This window comes from Bombus huntii, chromosome 9 (genome assembly GCF_024542735.1).
Source record: "Bombus huntii isolate Logan2020A chromosome 9, iyBomHunt1.1, whole genome shotgun sequence".
NCBI classification, from domain to species: domain Eukaryota; kingdom Metazoa; phylum Arthropoda; class Insecta; order Hymenoptera; family Apidae; genus Bombus; species Bombus huntii.
In genome coordinates, this window is record NC_066246.1 from 3,072,335 (window position 1) to 3,095,125 (window position 22,791).

Here is a 22,791-nt window from a genome sequence, read left to right on the forward strand (position 1 = left end):
TGACGCGCGTCTCGCTGACACATCGGACACCACCGTTCCCGTCGTGTTTTCTGCGGTAGTGCGTCACCCGCGATTATAGCGGTCAGAGAAAATGTGCCGGACAGTCAAGCACGCGACTCGAAACGGCCTTGGCTATTTTAACGGCTTACGTGGACGATTTTTAGCGTTGGCCGTATCTTTTAGCGAACATGAGACTAATTTGTTAGGCCTTAGAGCTCGCAACAGATCGTTATCGGGGATTGGAGAGCCAAGGTTTACGAGACATTAACCATTAAACTTGTTCCTACAGTTGTACAGTCTAGTATATATCAGATCTATTTTTAGATATTAGATCGCTGAAAGAACTATGATCCTGCTATGACAATGATATACATATGCAAATAGAGAATAAATATATGTAAATTCAGAATATGAATAGAGAAGGAAAAAATTCAAAGGGGTACGTCGAGAATGTAATTAAAATGTAACACATATACGTATTATGTAAATAAGTGAATAAAAAATTGATATTTTCTGCATATTCTGTAATTAATTTGACCTTCTGCGATGCTCATCCTTCTGCAAGGATAATGTGTCACTTAAAACATGCCACGTTGAAGAGTACGATAATCTGCGTATCCATTGGAATCGCTAGATATTTGCATTTTTACGCGGCGCATCAATCGCTGCACGATGCAATTTAAAGGAGAACGACTTGAACGTAACAATCCACCGTTTCGCGAAAAGGAAATGACGAACAGCGAGTTTATAAGGAACGGTTGCCACTGTTCCGTACTTGGAATTGGCCCGTTTCTTGAGTCACGCGGTAATAATGTCGCAACTGGTCGAGATTCGCGGCGATTACGTTTGCGACGCGCTGTTGCGTCGTGAAATTTAAATAAACTACACCGGCCGGTACGGCGAGAAAAACGCGGAACTCGACGTGGCCCTCCCGTGTTGTCGGCATCGTCGTTCTACAACAACGGCGTACCATTTTCAACAACGAGATCTCTCGCTGCAACCAGAGTCTCGCCTGTCCTTTCACCTTATCCCGCTCCTCCCGTGGGAAGTCGAAGAAACGAGAGGCAAGAAGTGGTAGACAGGTTACAAGGAAAGAGACGACAGTCGTGCGAAGTACGAGGTAGTCAAATCGACGGGTCGTTTCGCAGCGAGTAACGGATGAAAAGGGGGTTTACGCCCCAAGACGTGCTTCCATCGAAAGTAATATTTTTCGCCGTGTAACCTGGTCTGCCTAGTTGTTGCAAGTAGAAAGAGGAGCGAGATAGAAGAAAAGTACGGTAAAGAAGTAACACAGACGTATACTCCGGAAGAATAAGCGACTGCCATAAGTAAGGGCGGAAAGGGACGAAGAAGGTACGACTGCTAGAAGAGGCCGAAAAGGAGTTGGAATCGCGTCGAATTCCTCTGGATTAATTTTCTCCGTGTATCGTATGTTTGCCGGCTGCGATTCTCACCTCTCGGAAATTTCAAATCACGGATTGTAACGTGTGCAGATGCGAACAACGATTCAAACATCGTTCGAGATACTCTGGATCCTCGCGCGAGAAGCGAGACGTGGAGCCAAAGAGGGAGGAAACGATCGGCGAGAGAGCTGGCACAGGTAGACGAGAAAAAAAGGGGTGAACAGCAAGGGGGAAAGTGGGAGCGAGGAAGACGGGGCCAGAGAGAAGGGCAGCGCGGCCAAAGGATGCAAAACTTCCGAAAAAGAGCACTAGGTAAGCGTGAAGTGCGCCAATCACGGGCCGTTATTGGCGGCAATTATGATAATAGCATACCTCGAGCGAGAATCTCTCGTACATGCATACGTAGGTGTACGTGTACGTGCACGCGCGCAGGTAGACACGCCGACCGGCGGCGGCGATGCGGCGTCGGCCGAAGGAGAAGAACAGAGCCGTAGGCTCGCGAACTACCGGCCTCTATTAATCACATAAATGGTTCATCGCAGCTAGCTGTATCGCTATCCGCGATAATTACGCGCAAATTACGCTTACGAAAAGCCGACCCTGCGATCCCATTGCTCTCCGTCCTCCCCGCCAAACAGAAGGGACATGCTTTTAAGAGAATGAAGTCTGGCGCGCAACCACGGGACAGCAGACTGCTTGTAGCAGTGAAATCTCGGAAATACATAGGACGAAGAGATAGACTCTGATATGGCGAACATCTGGCGACGAGTAAGTAAGCGAACTACATACTTAAATTTAAGTGGTACTATTCTTTACCTTCCTTTTTCCTCAGATTTTCAATGGGTATATAATTACGTGCATTTCATAAACGTATTTTATATTCGATCAATGGAAGCTTGTAGTTATTATTATAACGTACCGGTCTTTTTGGTCATAACCGGATCTGGTTTACCCTACCAGTCTCATAGCAAGTATTACACCCTACCAGTCAAGGGTAGAAGCATCGAAACGCGCTCGTTCAGATCGAGCATCGATGGCTGGCAATAGAAACCACGTCTGTCATCGCGACAGAAGCAAAAATCTTTCCATCGAAGAGATCTCGAAGAAACCGAAAACGTACGAGTCGTTCGTTTTCGAGCATGCCGACAGATATTCCCGCGCACCAGAAAAGGAGACGGGTTTCTCATGCGGCGGTTACGAAATGAGAAAATTGCGCAGTCGATGGTACGTGCCGTCTAATTACGGGACGAAATCCCGAGGTCGTCCCGACGTTCCCGCGGTTACAGAGTATCCACTATCGAGTAACAGTTTCGCGTGTCTAATTGGACACGTGTAGTTATTTGCTACGGCCAAGTCCTGATCGAGCCTGTTCCGCGCTCTCAAAGTAGCACGCGTACGCGTGTGTGCGTTTACACGCGCCACAAACTCGCAAACGTGAACACACAGGTATACTTGCAGGGCCAGCCCATAAAAGCTCGTGGACACCATAACTTCGCAAACACGCCTCCTACATACGCGGCTACGCGCGTTCTTCCACCCGATAAGAGGCCACTCGTGTACGCGCTGCGTGTGACGCGTCCGCGTGACCGTGTGCGTGCACGTGCGTAAAACCATTGTGCAAGCTACGTTTCAAATCGCCGCGAACAGTTGAATCGAACTCGCCTCAGTAAAACCACTTCCTTCCACCCTCGTTCGTATTCTTGCCACTATCATTGCATCGATGATTCTTTAAACGGTCTGATTAAATCTGACACGAAAGTATTTTCAGAACGTAGAAATTTGCATATTGCGGGTCATATTTACGCAAAACTGTCTCCAACGAGTGATAGCTAAAATTAGTATTTCGAAACTGCCTGTCTTGTTGCGCGATACAACGAAAATCCATTTATCTAATATTCGTTTATACGAATGAAATTTTAGTTAGTTAGTTAGTTCGATTAAACGATCTTCTGCTCGTTGGATCCATTAGAAGTCACTTAAAAATCACTAGGAGCGCGAAAATGAATGAGCTATCATTATATAAACTCCACTTGCACGAACTGTTTGACCCCCGATGAATTTAAATAAATATTTCCTAGTTCTACCGTATTCCGTTCTTACTCGATTACAAAACCAATAACTCGTACCTCATATGCCTCGTACTAGAATTTACTTCTCCAAACCGAGAATCGTCTGATAATGGAAATCTTTGGGAACAAACCAAACGTCGAAAAATCGTCGTTAAATCGTCGAACGTCTGATCCCAAACAGATTACAATTATCCAGATATAAATGTCTATCGCGACTTCGTATGAATAGTTAATCATCGAATAACATTTTCCGGGAAAGAGAGCGATTCGATCGTGAAATGCCAGTCCACGACTCGAACATGCGCCCCGAATCTCCAATAGGGTGAAAGAGAGACAAAGAGAGGGTGGAGGAGGAGAGAATTGCAACTCGAACCTACCACTTAGAAGCATGCATGCCCGAGTAGGATAATGTTACGCATTTTCCGCACTCGTGCTCGCCAACTATTCCGAAGCACGACACGGGGCCGTGAAAACAATCGATATCGCGAAACCGCCAACGGCTCCAACACCGTTACGTATATTCCGGGCCGCGCTCATCGCCTATCGAAACACCGTGCCGCCGCCCGCGAGTATCAGCGCGTTCTCGCGTCAGAAACGCCGATAACGCGGCGTCGTTAATAATCCTCGGCGCCCCGTATTCGAGCCATGTTCCAAGGAAATTTCTATAAAGCGGAGAGAAAACAATGCCGAAATGCGCTCGTTGCTTCAAGCTCAAAAACCAAATATCGATCTCGCTCGCCTCTCCGCCGCGTTCTTCGCGTTACAAATCGAAACTATTCCTTTTTTCTAGAATCGTTGGAAATTATTCGAGACTCTATTCCAAACGATTTCGAATATCTCAGCCTTCGATGTTTCGATAGCGAATTCGATTGTAATTTCGATACAACGCATATACTAGTGCGACGCTTTGACGATTTTCCGTGTCGGATCGCGAGAAATAAAATCGTGATATATCCAACGGGTCCTCGATCCAGCATCGACGATGGTCGTCTATAATCCCGCGGAAATTTAACAGTTCCGTGATTCGACACGGATGATCCGAACGTCAGATGAACGGATGTTTCGGAGCGAGCGTGTTTTTCTTCGCGGCTCCGCACGATCCTACTCCGTCTAAGGACGAACGATCCGTAGGGCCACGATTTAACGTTAATTTTCGATTCGACATGACGATTATCCCTATACCGTCTTTCTCTATCTTTATCTTTCTTCCTCTCTCTTTCGTGACACGGACACGGCGTACGCGGCGTTAGACAATGAACTGCCCTCGGGTTCCCAGGAACGGATCGCCGGTAGAGATGGAACGGGACGAAGGAACGGCAATTACGCGTAATTCGCAGGTGTTGTGAGAAAATGGCGGTTGCTGGATGTGTTTTCAACCTTAATCGCGGCAATTTTTCTGCCATTACTAAGTTTATCGGCACCGTACGCGCCGCGTTCGGCACGATACACACACCGGACCGAGCCGGACGGCCGCGATTTAACATTATGATCGCGCGCCACGTCGATGCCACGTCTCCGTACACACACGTATACGTTGAACAGAGAAAGAGGAAGAGAGAGAGAGAGAGAGAGAAAACTCGCGAGCGAGCCGGTTGAACGCGCGAAAAATGCTCGTCGACGCGTTACGTTCCAGCGAGTTTCGAAGGAAACGCGCGAAACGTGTTATTTCGTCGGACGCCAAAGTCCCACCGTGAATATTGTAACGGCCGGCTTGATCTACGGTTTCGGATTGAGCAACGGGGATAATCGAGCGATGCCACCGGCGCTCGTGTCCGCTTGAAAATCGTTTTGCTTGCGAGATTCTAACGGTACAAGGACGAAACTATTCGTAACGAGGTGTTTCGGTCGTAATTATGCCCTCTATTCGCAATGGTGTCGCAACGACCTCGCAATCGTAACGCGAACAAATTCGCATACCTGTCGCTACTTACGTAAACATATAAAAATAAATAGCCTAAAATCCTTCTCGAGAAGGGAATACCCGAAACAAGGATAAATTATATAATATACACGTTTGGGACGAAAACTTCGCAGAAACGAGTGTTTGATAGACACTTTGCCTATATACCTGAATTTACGTCTTTCCTGGTATGGAAAACGCGCGTAACAAATTCTCATAATTCTTAGTTACGCTGCACAGAAACTTTTCAGTACCTCCCTATCGCGATTACTGCGAGTATAAGCCCATAAAATTACCCGATCAGTCGGTTCTGTGGATTTATGGTTTATGGACAAACGAAATTTCCCCTTTCGAAACCAGTACGAAAGTAAGGCGAGATACTCGCGGATTGCGAAACGCTACGAGTCAATGAACGAACGATATTAAAACCAGCACCGTTTCCACTCACGGCAAAGTAAATACGGCGAGGCGAGGCAACCGATGGAGGCAGCGGCAAAGGTGGTCACTCGTTTCCCGAGAGATACGATCGTCCGAAATGGATTCAGGTATTTCCTGTTTCCTCGTGTATCTTCGCCACCTGCACCCGTTTCTCAACTTTTTCATCGGCATGTCCTCTGCATGTTTCATAAGGATTCTGCGCGGAGGTGTAAAAAGCGGAATCGAGAATGAATCGGAGTATAAATTAAGCGGTAAGCCACTGTCGGTGACTGTCGTTTCGAAACAGTTTGACACGCGAACACGGACGAGAGCGGAAAATCAAAGGCAACTGAGTCGTTACCGACAGAAACGATTTGGCAAATAATTTTCGCTTTTCATCGCGTAATTCGAGAAGAAATGGCCGGTCACGGTCGGACACGTCGTCGTTCCAGATACACGATCACGTTTGCGCGTTCGTGACCGAAACACGCGTGAAAACGCGATTCTCACCGCGAATCGTAAAAGATGAAAGCGAACGAGGAAAGAAAGAAAGAAAGAAAGAAAGAAAGATAGATAGAAGGAAGGTGGTCGCAGGGGAGAACGATGCAGCGTACAAGACGTTGCGAATCATTCGACAAAAACAAGCGCTTGTAAGCTTAATTAGCTCGTCGTGACGACGAGCGTTCGTGTAAACGAGCGCAAACACGGTCGGACTTAATTGACCGGGCAAATACAAAAATCTTGGGAAAACACTGGTATCTCGTCGGTGCGCTCGGAGCGTTTCGTTCGACGAATGCGCTTCTATTGATGTATTTGTCGGAGTTTTGAGGCGACACGGTTTTCCAATATTCCGATACACGGGCCTGTGCACAGGGGGCTTCGATGGCAGACAGCCGAAAAAACGACGAGTGTCGTGACCTTCGAGAGGAAAAAAAGCCTGCCTCGACGAGTGGTGCGCGCGACTCGTTCTCTCGTGGGAGAACGGATTAACGGAGCACGGTTTTTCCGCGAACGAACGAAAGACCGGCGATTCACCATTTGTGAAAGCGATCAGACTAGAACGCAAGAACAGTGGAATACCGACGGCAAATGTCATCGGGGGCCGAGCATGCACCGCAGATGTCACGAATCGAACCGTTATCGCGAACCCGTGAGCTCGCGTTATCTATCGATACTTCGAATCGTTGTTTCGAGCGTTTTCTTCGTTAAACGATCTGATCGATGATCGCGGTAATCAAGCTCCGAGACGATAAACCAAGAAAGAAAAACAAAGTATCGCGGGAATGTTAGCCGTAATCGCCCTACGTGCTCTAATATTGATATAAATGAATCACACGCGGCTCTCCTCTCCAGAGGCCTTCGATCACCGGCGTCACCTAAATTTCCAGCAACTTCTATCCGAAGTTTCTTACGGCCGGTCGTAACTTATTCTCCCAGAGGAGCAGCCAGAGGCACGTAGCCTTCAGCACACACGGCATGAAATTTCACGAATTTCTGCCGCGAAAATCAAAGGTCTACGAACGTGTAATACGAAACAGCAGTGGATGGTTTGTTCACCAACTAATCACGAACGCTCGATTCAACGGGTAACGCGTCGATCTAACGAACGGGCTTTAATTCCAATATCCGGATGGCTGGCTACGAACGCGATTACAAACGAAGGTAACAACGCTAGGAGGTAACAACGCGCGTATCTTTGAAACTCCGAATCTTTGAAGGATACTCGTCGAGTATTCTTTTCGAGGTCAAGCCTCGTTCACCGTACTCCGAAATACGTGCACGAGGGTCAACTATGTATACGCGCATAGAATTCTCGGATCACGTGTACACACAACGCGTTTGTGGTTACCACGGACTAAGCACAGCCGTTGCAAAGCTTTGAGCATTGGCTCGTAAAACGAGACCTAATGCGAGGTCTTCCCGCGGGACGTGTCAAAGTCACCGGTGCCGTCGCTTCTCGCGACCTTTGCTTTCACGACAGAGGATACCGTGTGCACGCTGCCACGAGCTGCATCTCTTGATTTTCAAACGCTTTTATCCAGAACGAACCGAGTCGTGTGTTTTAGTCGTCGTTCACGCGTTGGAAAAGCGCGGGAACCTCTCGAGTTTTTATTGAATTTCGAGCGCGCACAGATCACGCCGATAGAATACGACTCGGGTACTTACAAGATGGAAGACGAAGACGGCGTGGTCTGGGTACATCGCACGAGGAATTTAAATCGGAACGCACAGAACTGTCACTGACACATGAGAAGCACTCCGGTCCCGTAGCTATCCAGTCGAGTCGAGCTAGAGCGAGAAAAATCAACGTCGACGGGACACGAGGAAAGGATCCTTGGTCGCGGCAAATCGAGCCGTACTTCCGCAAGATCGATGGACCGATCGGAGCACGACCAAGCGTCCGACGGCTCGGCGTTCGCTTCTCTCGGTAGCCTCGAGGCACGAGGAAGCGGTCCTTGGAAATTTCCTCCCTTCCTCTGTTCGTTGATCGCACACCGCTAAATACCGAGAACTCTCGCGTCTCTTCAAACGGCCTGATAAATTATACTCCTCACTGTGGTGAACCGGTTGCTAGTTCTCACTACGCTCGAACGCAAGAACGCTCGAGGAATAAACAACTCACGATGATACGCACCGTACGAAACGAGCAACAGGGCTGCTCGCCAACTTTTTTCCACCCAGTACACAAGAAAAACAAACGCAACAATTTCTCACGAAACAACCATGTTTTCCGCGCACTACTCGACGAATCGTTTCATCCGGTCATAGGGGTAGATCGGTTCGGTCCACTGTGAAAAATTTCAATCTCTCCACCACCGTTGTTGATTGCAGCTGCTGCCCCGATCGTAGCGCACTATCCAAACCGTGTATCACGCTTTCCACGAGTCTCCATGATTCCGATGATCGTTCGACACGCGTTCGAATCGCGCACGATCGTACTCGACGGAACAGTCACCGGGTCCCGTAAGGCAGGACGAAGCAGCAGTGACTCCGAACGGTTCGCCGCGAGGTGATCATCCACGAGGAAGAACAACGACACGCTCGATCCGCTTTCAGCGGCGTCGACGGAGAAACTAACCGAGCTCGGGGGACGAGAGAGCGTCGGCCCCCACCACCGACGCTCGCCGCGCATCCCCACCGCTCCGACAGCCGAGTGATTCCCCTCTCGCGCCTAGTCACCCACCCCATCGCCTCGGTTCGCCATCCACGGCAACCAGCTCGCTTCTAGCCACCGCTCGCCCCTCCGTAAGCCTTTCTTCCTTCTCTCTCGCGAACCCGACGGCAACCTATTTCCCTCCCTTACCACCAGGTTCACCCGTTCTCGCTCTTTCTCTTTTACTCTCTTTCCATACCTCCTCCTCGCACCCATCTATCCTTCCCTCCCTACCTCTCAGCCGCTTTCCCTTACCAATGCTCTGTCGGTTTCCAAAGCTCTCGCTCTTTCTCTCGTTCACGCTCTCTCCGCTTGCCCTCGTCGCTGAACTCTCAAGGTGGAGGCACTCGGCGACCGAAGGAGATGCGCTCTCTTGGTATCTTCTCGTTCTGCCTCTCGCTCGCCGCTACTTTCCCGTGTGTGCACGACCGTGCGTGCGTGGCGGCCGGTCCTAGCGTAGTGTGCGCGGCCGAGAGAGGTGAACCGTTAGGTGGTGAGATCCAAAGGGTGTTCTAATCGCTCCGTAAACGAACACCCGACATTCGATGTGTCGCCTGTTTACGACTATTCTCCGAGAGAGAGAGAGAGAGAGAGAGAGAGAGAGAGAGAGAGAGAGAGACAGATCGGTTGTTAGGGGTGGTCGGATTTTTGAGACTTTGACGTTACAGAGGATGTGATCGACCTGCGTAGAGACGCGACAAATTGAACCGTTTCGTTCGTTGATCCAGATCATTCTGTAAGTGATCGGAAGCAGATAAATACAATTCGTTGTGGAGGATCATCGAAGAGTACGGCATTGAGGGTCGGTCCGCTGTTTGTTAGTTCGTCGATGCTTCGTAGCTTGCGCCGTTTTAGTTGCCACTTTAATTTACAATAGATCGTTTATCGCGATACGATACGAGTGACGGATGAAACGAGGAAATAATTCAAGGATTTCCTCCACCCCTGCTGTCGTGTTCTTCTTAACGTCTCGATATCGAGGTAGCGTTAAGCTACGAGTCGTTTAATCTAATCGAAAAATAATATTTCCGCTCCATCTCGAGCAAGAGTCGAAACGCTTAAGCACGGGAACGATTAAAGGAGTCGGCTACATCGTTCTAACGATGCGACGCGATTTTACGCCATCGACTTTTTCACGTGGAAGGACGCGACGACGCGCTAAACAATAACGTCTCGCGATTACCACAAATCCTCCGTCGCTTTCTTCGTCACTTATCACAGCCCGCTGATCCGGGTTAAGTCTCCTAAAGCGTCCGGGAGGAAAGCGACGCTTGTAAAGCGTTCGCGGAATCGCTTCGGCCACGTAACCGAGCGTGTATACACGGCCGGTCCGTGAAATACGTCATGTCCCCGAAATTTATTCATCCGTATTTCTTGCGAACGGTGAAAACCGCCCCTGGACAAAAGAGCAACCCTATCTCCGAGGTATCGCATAAACAACCGAGATCGCGATCTTCCTTGAGAATGTACGATCCCCTTCTCCCACTCCGAGCTTTTCTCCCTATATCCCTTTACGTGTCACCGGTGGGTTGCAGCTATTCGAGAGTGCGAGCGAATTCACAAAAGAGACACGCTCCCTCTCGAGCTTTCTCCCGTTAATCCCAAAAGTCCATAAATAGTAAAAGGGAGTGTATTCTCCGATGGGTCGTTTACAGGATCACGATGATACCGTGACACGGGCCGGTGACGCTTTAATCCGACGACGCTACGCGCCAATCAGAGTATCGTAGAATTTGCGACCGCTGTTTTCGTATGCAACTGTCCGACTCAAATCGTCGACACTGGTGTTACACTACCGGAATGGAAGATTAGATGGCAACGATTACACCTTTGTGAAGGCATCCATATCGTATCGATGATCGAAAGAGGGTAGGATAATTTGAACAGACTCGACGAGGAAAATAATAATAATCATAGTTCGAGCTTAGGAATCCGACGATTGTTTTCCAACGTAACCACGCAGAACTTGTCATTAGATGTTAAAACACGCAGCGATCCCTTGCATCGAGCAGGGGCGTTAGAAAGCTAATTCTTTCCAAGATGCCGTACAGACAATTGTGTAATGCAAATGCCGTCATGTTCCAGCTTACGTAAACGATCCACGCGAACGATTACCAACGAGTCACTCAATAGAACGCCAAGAATACCAATAGTGCATGACTTCTTGGCACGTTTCACGCTTGATCTAAGGACAAATCGGTGCTCGTTACTATAAAATCGCAACGCATTAGAATTTTCCGTTCTCCTCTGTTTGCGAAATCGAAACAGCTCCCTTCATACACGAACTCTGTCCGCTGAAAATGCTGATCAACGCTATATCATCGACTCGCCGAGGACTTCCAGCGCGACGAAAGCTTGCACGTGTCCGTAGGTGAAACGCGATTCGTTTCAACGGTTTCGAATACCGCTGCTTACCCTAGAAGCGTCACGGTGTCCCACGCAAACTCAAGGTCCACGATGAGTTTCCAAGCGACGCAGCACGCTTTCACACTTCACGAACCTACGACAATCGTCGCTGTCTAGCTTCCATGGCGTTCGAGCAGCTGCCTGAAACGAGATTTCGGGGATGTTCGACGGAGAGGGGGCGAGTAGGTGGCCCATTGTCAGGGCGAGTTCTCTCTGTTAACCTTCGTGTACCATCATCGGGTATTGACTATTTCACGGTTCGTCCCAGCGCGTAAAAAGCGAAAAATTCGAACCAGTCCCTTCCAAAATGAAGCGGCAAAACGATCCTTTATTACCTCGCGATTGTAGCAATGACGTTTTAATCATGCATACATATTTCGAGAAATATCGAACACCTGTCGAATAACAGAATGAAGAAATCTATCGGTATGCGAATTAAATTTCAATAAAACGGTGACTCGCGAGTCTCGCTCTCTTCTTCTCACGTCGGATCGATATTTCTCGCTCGAGTAATTAGTCCAGTTCGCTTACGATACAGCAACACGGCCGTGTCGTACGAGCGAACATTATTCGAATTCGTTCCGCGTGTCTGACATCATTTTACAGCCTCGTTGATTTTATAGAAACTCGTATCAAGCGAGATGCGAGAATTTCACGACACGTGACCGATTTCGCGAGTTACGAGCGCGAATAAGCCGGGAGCCTCGGGTTAAAATCTACCCTGCTCGATACGATGTTGCGCGACTATCTAAAACGCGAAGAAGAAACGACACGTAAGAACGCAAAGTCCCCACGTTCCGCGAGCGAGCGCGCAGAGACACGTGGAACAGGGAACGAAGGGTCTTTAACGACTTTTCCGACCGGTGTATTTTACGCGTGTTGCGTCAGCGTTGTCCGATAGAATGGAACATCTGGCTGGGGAATTAAACGTCACGCATAAGGCCGATTCTACTAGCTCGGACTATACTTTGCCGCCTATAGTTGCTTCCTGTGCCCGATAAATACTATGTATGTACTTTAACGAGCACAGTCGTTCTATGTGTTACGATCACTTAACTAATCGTAATATACAAAGTCGAGTTCGCCTTTTACATCGCCACTTCTGACCCTAAACGATTCGCTTATTCCGCGAGAACGAGAGAAGCGCAAACGTGAAAAAGAGGAAATACATTTTCCTGTACGACGAAACTGTCGAAGCTTATCACGAATCAGCCATTCGTAGATTCACCGGTAAACAGATTATACGGAAATCTAGAATCGCCTTAATTCCGCACACGTAAATGTATACGTGCTTCGAGTGTTGTAAGCATTACCGAGCCACGACGCGTAATAACTTCATTTACGGCATGTTTCCGTAACAACCTCCGTGCAACTGTAGCAGCACCTGCTCGTGGGAAAGAATTCTCTTTGTCCGGCTACGATCGAATCGGCGTTGGTCGCGTGTTTCTGTAATGGCAGGACGAGCTTCCACGACCTAACGCAGAACCGGGCTACGCGGTGACACGGCGAAAAGCGATGGAAGAGTTCCGGCGATACGATCTAACGGCGAATCGTGATATCGATTAAATATCGAGCGATTGGCTGGCCGCTCTCTGTACAGTGTACTCACGCAATTTTTCGTTGCTGCGTCCGGCTAGTCCCGAGTCGTTGACGGGTGTCTGCAACAGAAAACGAGCCGGTCATTAACGCTGTATCGGCTTCACCGAGCAGCTATTTATACGACTACGCGGCTCGCGTATCCGCGTGTACACACGGCCGCGGCCGTGCAAGATCGAATCTCGAAACTCGTTCGCTATGCGACCAATGGCTATGGTTCATTTAAACGCGTTCCCCCTTAATCCCACTATTTCTTCCATTATAATCACACTATGGACAAGACAGCGTGCTGAACCATCCCATTTGCGTGAAATGCTCGCATTATATCGTGCAAAGATTATTCCTTCGCATAGAAGGTGTATCAATTGTACGCAGCTCGCGAAGCGTGCGTTTCTCTGCCGTACAAGAAACGGAAGAAGGTAAAGTGTAGTTTGGCTTTTAAAAACGACCGAGATGAGGGAAACGACGCCGGTGGCCGATAACAAAACATATCCTTGCGACTATAAGTGGTCATTGGCGTATCCAAGATAAAAGAACATTGTATTAGATTATCGTAAGGTTTTGCATTCGAGGGATTTCAGTAATCCATTCTCTTTCTGTAATCCCATTATCGGCCGTTTTCCTTACACACACATATAACGCGACTGCTTTCGCGTCACCATGATTCGAGGGATGATCTCTCGCACGGAATTGGCCTCGTTGGAAATAGGGACGATCCAACTGGCATATAGTCGCCAGTACTCGTCCGAGACTGTTATGTTTCTTCTCGTTTACGCCAAAACTATCGTAACGCGACCAAACTATACAAAGCGAGCGTAGTTTATAGGATCGTTCCACTGCTGAATGAAGTTCCAGGCTGCGATCGCGTGTAATAAATCGGGCCGGCTACGTCGTCTATTTACGCGTTTCGAGGACGTCCGTTTATTTATCCGTCTCGTCTGGCGGAATAGCATTTTACATAAATCAGTGATTAATTCCGTGGAATCGGTGCTGCGAGTCGCTCCATTGACTGTGCAAATACACGTACGGGGATCATGTACATATGCTATGAACACGTGCGTACGAGACTATCGTCCACGTGGCGACACAGTTCGCTTTCTTTTTCTTTTTCACCATTTCTCTCTCTCTCTCTCTCTCTCTCTTCATTCCTCCATCACTCTCTGTCTATCTTTCCCCTTTTCTCGGCCAACAGGCGTTCGCCGGCATAATAATTGTGACACGTATCGAATGCATTCATTTCGCGTAGGTAACGTCTCACTCGACGTCGCGACGTTTGCGAGCGCAAACGCCGGAGGGGAGACACTGTTACCACACTTCGCTATTACCACACTCACGCTTTATTCACTCACACTGGCTATTTATACTCGCATTTATACACGCGTTTGTACGTGTGGAGACACAGCAACGTACTGCGCGATTCGTACACACGTATACACACGGATGCATATTGGAGCCGAGGGACCGACGGCCCTTTTGGAGATCCTCCCTACGGGGTAACCAAAATCGACTCGAATCGAAAGGGAACCAGCCCGAAGCGGGTCGGGAGTGGTGCCAACTTAATGAGGGACCACCTAGCTCTAACTGTTTGTTTTTCGACGAGATCGGGCCCCGAAGGAAATACGTTGGCCGATCCCGTTCACGGCCTTGTATCGCGAGCCCTATTCCCATAACTTCCGCGATTTGGGCGTGAAATTACACGCGGCGGAATCGGCGCGAGAAACGCCGATAGTTCGATAAAGACCCGCCCCTTTCATTCTCGTAGTTCTTCCTTATTTTTTCTCCTTTTTTCTTCCTCGAGATGAATCCGGATGGATATAAAGGTTATCGTTTCTTGGCTATTCGTGGTAACATTGTTACGGGGTTATTTAAGGACAGCGTAGGAAGAAAAGATGAAATTTTCGTTCGAAAGATCAACAAGATCTCGATGGTATCCAGGCACGATACAAAGACACGTATTAATTCGACGGATCTCTCCGATTTTCCGTAATTCGCGGCTATAAATTAATCCTCGCCGTGCATTAACGACGCGCAAATTACACGCGCGCCCAAGATATTTAATCCCGAAGACACGCTGTAATTATCATGGGTCGCGCGACGTCCGACTTTTTTCATAAATGGATCCTCGGCTAACGCGATGTAACGCATTTATAACGGGCTTCGATGGTAGCCCGGGACACCAGCAGCCACGGAATTACCAGCTCCTAATGTCGTGTTTTTTTCAAACAAGCTTCTGCACCACCCGGGGACCTCGCTTCCACCGTTCTTTCATCCGGACCATTCCGAGAGGAAATTAGGCAGGAATCCCTTGCGCTTCGTCAAATTTACCACGCGTTTTTATAAGATCTATCCTTCCTTGCAATCTCCTCTTCCATCCTGTTTATTAATCGATATCTCGCGCCGCTACTTCTTTCTCTTTTATTCGATAGTCTACTTACATATAGAGTCCATTTTACTGGAAGTATACGCTTTACATATTTCTCTTGTACGTTTCATCTTTATATTCGAATGACTTATGATAACGGATTAAGAGAGGCTCCTGCGAGATTTAAACTTACACGTTAATGACAGATTAAGAAAGAATCCTATGCGCTTTAACATTCAATCGTGTTTTATCTCTAACCGCGTTACATTTATCGAGCCAAGTGTTTTACATCATTCTCCATTATCCTCTGCCCCCCCTCTCTCTCTCTCTCTCTGTTAATTACGAATCTGCATACGTACGATGCTCGCGTCCTGCGCAATCATACCGAAGATAACAAATCCTGAAAACCAACCACTTAGATTTCGATATAACGTACAATTACGCGCAATTATTACACGACGTCTTCCGAGCACGGTATTTATTTGCGTAAGTGGTAATGCAGTGTATGCGTAGCTTCCTCCAGGAGTGCATTCATGCGAACCGCGCATTAATACATTCCGCCATACGACATACATATATGTATATCGATTGTACCGTTACGTTTCACTTTAAAAAACGATGGAACATACGATGAAACGAAATATCTTCCACATACGTGGTCGGTGCGTGTGTTGCTCGTACTTCTCCATGATCGACGCGCGACACGGTATTGCTAAACTGCTCCCGCGTAGTTGTACATTTGTACGTTGGAATCCCTTTATCGCATCTCGCTTCGTTATTCTACAATTGGCGGAAATTCTATACACAATATTGAAATTTAAAGTACACGATTCGAACAAGGTAAAGAGACCTCTTTTCTTTCGTCATTACATGTATTAAAGACTAATAGGATCTCGTTATATATAAATCTGATTATTCTGTGAAAAGTTCAAGGCTGAATTAATTTTAAAATATCGAAGCTTTACAGACGCAAATATCCATGTCCTATTTAAAAAGACTGGTGAAACCAAGAAGAAGTAAAAAAAAAAACTTGCGAAAAATGAATCGCCGAGCGCGATATAGGTCATCCAGGGAAAAAATACACCGGTCACGATTTTATTTTATTTGCTACTGACAGGTTCCGCGAGAAAGCTCGACAGAAGCTCCGCCGGTCATGTTGCTCGCTGTTACCGTGTGTCTGTAGGCTATCCTACACGATCACAAGTATCATTCTGCGCGATTTTTGCGCGTGACACGCGTGTGAAAAATGTTTCCGCGCGAAACGTGTCGACGTTCGAACGCGTTTGCCTCCGACACCTATCACGGTAATTGATTAATCGATATTTTTGATTCCGCGAATCTTTGATTCTTCGTCGAGAGATCTACGAGAGATCGATGCGAGATCTGCCGGATGGCGAAGAAACGCGGAGGAACGTGGTAGAGGGAAATAAACGCGAGTCAGAGGCGAAGACGTCGATCCGGTCGTGGCACTTTCATGCAACGGCTGGCCCAAGGACGATTTGTTCCTATTAGCGGGCTCGTGTTAATCGCCACGGCTGTATAAACTCGCCTGCTAATGAGTCGACGTATCATTTTCTCCGCGCAAACAAATTCCGTCGGGACGAGACGACGATACGCGAGTTCGTATTAATCCCAGGATGCTGAGAAAATTATCGTTCGTCAACTTGATAACGTTTTTATGCGGCAAATCACGCACTTCCGTCATAAAGCTACCCGTTCTCTCTAGGCAAACAATTCGGTGAAGATGACAAACTGTTTTACTGCCGCCATTACAGGCATCTCGAAGACGTTCGTTCCACTGGATCTCAGTTACCGGTTTTGAGATACATCTAATTCTTGGATTTATCTACGTGCCGATGCATCGTTGGTAGTATATTTTTAGTAGGATTTTTTTCATCGTCAGCGAGAAATTTTATCTTTTTTAATCTATGAAAGATAATCGTCGTACGTGTGTACGAAGCGTGAAAAGTCTCTCACAGCCGTCTTGATCGATCGGATCGATTAATCGCTGGAAAATTTCTCTATAAAAGGTGGTAATTGCATCTAGCCAGCACGGTACTCTCCGCGGGAACGAGCTCTCGATTACTGACCCCGGTATTTCACCGCGAGATTGCTTCGATTTATCGATCCTCGGCTCCCACTCTCGCTCATGATCAATACGTTTCTTGGGAAGAAAGACTCGCGTCGTTGGCCATTTTGCTCGCCGAAACTTATCGAGCTCGTTCCTTCAAACGAACATATTTTTATTTACCGTGTTCCATGCATCGGTGAAATCCTCCGCGAGACGGAACACGAAATGTCACTTACTTGGAAACATCATGCCACCGTACCTGGCCTCTAGTGCCCCCTTTCTCGGCTTACCCCTGTCTCCCCTCGCGGCTCTTCTCTCGTCGACTGATCAATTCCTGCAGCGTCCCAAGGTGGAACGCGCGAGTCCGGACACCAGTCGGTTGTTACAACCAAACCATTCCAAATAAATAACCAAAACATTCGCGTTATGCGCTGTCGATTCCGAAAATCAGCAAGGCGCTCGATAGCTTCGTTGACGTGGACGAAGCGAAAGTCGGGGAAGTCGACCTTTACCGTCTCGTGGAAAACACGTCCCACGTACGAACGAATCGCGAATAGTAACTAGTCGGTCGGCCATTGATTATCGAGGGAATAGGAAAGGGGTGACGTTGACAAAAGGCGGTTTGACGAAGGAAATGTTAACGAGGGTTGCTTCTGTTTCCTAGGATGTCAGAATCCACGTGTGCAGAGCGCTGTTTCACGCTGGAGCTTGTTCACCACTCGAATCAACCCTCTTTGTATCGGCCGGCGTATCGTGCATTTTTATTAAGCCTCGGCCCCGGAATAATCGACGCGAAATTCGAGATCGCCAAAGGCATTTCGTCGCTGCTGTCGTGCACGCGTCTGTCGTCCGTTCATTCTCCCGCTTCTCCTTTCTCTCTTTCCAAGCCAGGCCTTTGACATCCGGTGACCTGTTCCAAGCCATATGCCGAGTTTCAATAATTTTCAATTAGTCTAAAAAGAATCGGCGCTGTACAGGCCGAACGCACGACCGAATTTTAATTCGAGCCTCGTCCCAATCCTTTGCTCTTTTCCACCCTTCGACGTCGCTCTTTGTCGAAGAACTGTACGGTCCAAACGAAGGTTCGGCAGCGGCCGCGAACGAATCAGTTTTGTTACCACAAGACTGTTCCGTCACAAATAGTTCAATGATAGTCTCTTTTTCTATAGACGGAACGTGAACGCGTTATTCGCGGGATAAATTGCATTAGCGTTCACTTTGTCCGCTAATTAGTATCGTCTGACAATGTTGACCGATGTTATTGTTACAAGTAAACAATTACCACGGGGCGAGTGTACGGCTTGATGCGATATCGATAGCGAACAAGCCCCATATGACGATACTTATTATAGTTCGCGAGCAAATAATTATCTATATTATTAAATGAATATCATACATTCAAAAGCAACGTCCTATTGATATAAAACCAACGCAACGTCGTTCTTCGAGTATCGCCGAGATAGTATTCGCGACTTGTTCGTATCGAATATTCTAGTCCAATATCGTGGCTCTGAAGCGTACGAAAAGAGAACGAATATCGAGGTGGATTATATTCGAAGAGTAATCATCGGTGATCAGTCTCGTCGTGCGCCACGAGCAGTTACGAAGTCGCGTCGAAAACGTTCGTGGCGCGACGAGTACGTGCACTCTTTTCCTTGGTTCCGCGAGCTCTTAGAGAATAATCGGCGGTGAATCGGTCTCATCGGGAGTCGTCGGATGTGTACGATAATATCGATACATCTGGGGAATCAAGGTGGTTCGCGTAGACACGCTTCGAGGTGCTCAGCGATGTGCACATCGAGTACAAGGGGGAGGCTTTAATAGAGCCAGCCAGCGTACAGGCGTACGCTGTACGATGCTTTCGTTAGACTGGCGTACAGTGCATCGGTGCAGCGCACAATAAACCAATGTGTATTCGAAAGGGCTTAACCAGACGAACTATTCCGCGTAGTTTCTATTAGTAAATCATCCGCGTACTGTGTGGCATAGATAACGACCCCCCGTAGCCAAACTACAATGCCGCCGACGCGGAAACTTAATTAAGTATATAATAATTAAAATCCTCCCCGCCGATGTTGCAGCCAGTGTCGTCGTTCCGTCGACACGAAGCTACGTAGTCGTCCCTGTGTCAACGTTCCACGCCGACTACCTAGTCGTCATTTACGAAACTCGATCACGTTGTTGCTGTTGGTTCGCGATCGATCCCAAGAAATCTATTATACCGGCGATAATTAATCCTTTATCGAGTCTCGAAAGATTTCTCCTCTCCTTTTTTGTAAATCACTCTTAATCGGTTCGATGCAACGTTAGTTCTATTCATCTGTCGAAACGCGTCGCCGGTTACCCAGCGAATTTATAACTCGGTAGGAACGCGAAGTCGGCCACGGGAAGAAAGAATGCCGGCCGAGAGACCGACGAGGACCGGGCGAACCGGTGGACGGGGCTGTTTAAAAGCCCGACAACCGCGCGTTCGCTCCTTATCGCGTATACATTGTAAGTACGTACAGCTGATTCTCGTTTTGCATAAAATCGAGGCGACATCGCGGGCCCGGCTCCCGGTTTGGCCTGCACGCGCGCCTGCGTACACGTATACGTACGCATCGCGAAACGCACACGAATCCGCTGCGTTGCACACGAATTTCTTTTACGGCCAGTTACTGAAGACATTAAAGTCCACGAGAGGGAGAGCACAGGAGATTTGGACGGGCGGATGCCGTGGGGTCCTGCGGTCCTGCGCTAACAAGACGATCTTTAAAGGAGGAAAGCGTTTCCCCAATCACCAGTTAACATCTTTGTCTCGTACTCGCACTGTCGGCAACCGCCGCTTCTGAATATATTCATGAGAAACCGACGCCGTTATCGACCGCGAGCCGTCCAAACTTTCGAAAGTCCCGACGCCGTTTTTCGGATCGCGACGCGGTAACGCTCGCGCCGCCAAACTTTCGAAAGCTGCGCTAGATCAGCGTAGCCGCGCCCGTAACTTCGATCGACCAGCTCTCGAACGTCGAGCCACGTCCGTCGCACTTTCATCAAGAACCGATCAAAGTGTTCCCGACGAATCCTAGTTAGAATGACAAAGGTCCAAAGGGTATGATCGCGCGATCCTCGACGTTGGCCCGTAATTTCCTCCTATACAGGACGATTCAAATGCAACGATTTGGTTCGAAGGTTAAGCAAGATTGCAAAAGCAGGTGTACGAGAGACAGAAAGAGGAAATATTTAACGCTAAATGCCGGCGACAATTACGAGGGATTCTCACCTGCGGTTACCGATGTCTCATAAATCAACGACAATTTTTTAAACGTTCCTTTGCGTAACTACCGTACGAATACTTACTCCAGACGCTTTATCAGGATTATCTTGTACACGCGCAACCATCGAAGAAGGATTAACGAAATACCGACACTGTTATAGAAGGAGATTACGAAGCTCTCTCTCGACGTATCGGAAGAAAAACAGTCGAGAAATTGTTCGATTAATTAACGCCTTTCTAATTAACGTCGGACGTTCTGAACGATAGACAGTCGTCTAAGGGTTGATCGGAGTTTTATTAATGCGACGGGTTCTCGGACGGAAACACCTCCGGCGGATAAACCCGGACTGATTTATTTTCATCGCGAACTGCCGCCTGCATCGCTTCCGGCGTTATCTTGATTCGATATTGGGCCACCCTACACGGCTAAAAATTTTTTCCATAGCGAAACACACCCTAACGCCAGTGCGTCGCACGTATCCACCGATAATCGAGATCGTTTCGCTCTATCGAAAACGCCCATTTGCCGGGAATAATAAGTTGGTCCGGGTGAGAGGGCGCGCCCCCTTGATGCTGAATTATAATTCGATCGTGTTCCGCGCGAGGATTTTCATCGGTCTCCGAGGAATAATTTTTAGTCGCGCGGTTAAAAGAGCTCGCTGCTGAAACAAGTTTCTCGTGTTATTTTTAATAGACGCATAAAGTTTGAGGAAGATCGCGTAGGGAATAGAAAAAGGGGCGGGGGAAAGGGGATGAGAAATACGCGCAAAGTTGGAAGGAGTACGTTTCGTCTAGCGCCTGCTAATGAATTTGTCAATAAGGTTATAGATATACGTATTTGTTTATCCCTTTTCAATCGGAGAATCAATATATGAATATTCTTTCTCTTTTCATATGCTAACACGCTTATCTCTAAAACACATAGCGGCATACGATAGCATTCGCATACTTAGCACGAAAAATATTCTGTAAGCAACTATATACAACTACTCGACAGATGTGGGCTTCCACATTAGAATTAGAAGAAGGAAACGAATATATAGAAATCGATGGACGAGTGGAGAATTCTCGTATAAGTTTAGTTGATATAGTAGACGCGTACGTTGCAGGCTTAAGATAATTTCAAGGAAACAAACCTCGATTCGAAGAAAGCGTTCCGAAGGACGATTAAGGCAAGTCAAACATTCTACCATTGGGTTATTGCATCAAATTCGGTTACGCGTCCCCTTAACGTCGCTTATCTCTTCACTGGTAATATTTGTTCAGATACGAGGTTGCGCGGCTACACGACGACAGCTGTCGATAGAGACGACACACTTGGGAAAATAGTGATGCGCGACGGCCACGGGACGGCACCCTATCGTCCCTTTTCCCGCTGTAATCGGCCAACGCCGATGTCTCCGTAACCGAGGGATTTTTCCAACGTTCGGAAACAACAAGGGTATTACCTGATCCGTTACGAACCGAGATTACGACAGATAATCTGGTACAGCTGTAAAACGACGTTATCGGCATTATTCGAGTATTATTCTCACACTACAATTCTCAGACGTGTTTCCTATTTTTGCACGAGTGATCTATCGAAACAGGGACGGAAGCTGATCGTGGTATTCGCGATTTCAGAATCGCTGCTGGATTAAAAGTCGAAACGCAACGGTGAGAAATACCGTGGAATTTACGAAATTTCAATGTCATTTGGCACACAAATACACGAAAAATATTATCGAACGCGATACGATCGTACGCCACTTAAGCACGTAGGCCTCGCGTCGGACGAAATAAATGAAATTCAGCGGGGGGGAAGTTTGGTGGATGGCTAAGTGACGCTCGTTTTCGATATCTTTTAAGAGTACAAAGATATTTTCCTATCTCTCGGAGGTATTCTTATCCGTTTCTTCGACCGGTGCGACGCGACGTTCCCACTGCTTCACGATCGGCTCACACTCGTGACAGCGCTGTCCCTCACAAATGGACGATAAAGTTTTATCAGTCTTGTTGTCAGTTCCAAAATGTAGGCTGCTATTCCTCGCGCTCGCACACAAACTCGCGCGACTGCAAGTCTGTCACTAACGCGTCGTCGGTTTGCTGCATTATCTGTCTAGACGTTTCTTCTCACACTCTACATCCATGCATTCTTCGAGCGTTATACGAACGTAGCTC

General features: G+C 47.8%; 1 protein-coding gene across 6 annotated transcripts in view; it reads right to left on the minus strand.

The window, feature by feature from the left end:
* Positions 1-22,791, minus strand: part of LOC126869187 (latrophilin Cirl-like) — a 361,811-nt gene that overhangs the window by 276,687 nt on the left and 62,333 nt on the right. For 4 of the 6 annotated variants that reach the window (XM_050625407.1, XM_050625408.1, XM_050625403.1 and 1 more), the window contains exon 1: positions 7,956-8,845. The gene's annotated coding sequence lies outside the window, so the exon portion shown is untranslated. Of the gene's footprint in view, positions 1-7,955; positions 8,846-12,958; positions 13,008-22,791 lie in introns of those variants that run through there. The other 2 variants (XM_050625404.1, XM_050625405.1) reach the window with 2 other exon arrangements.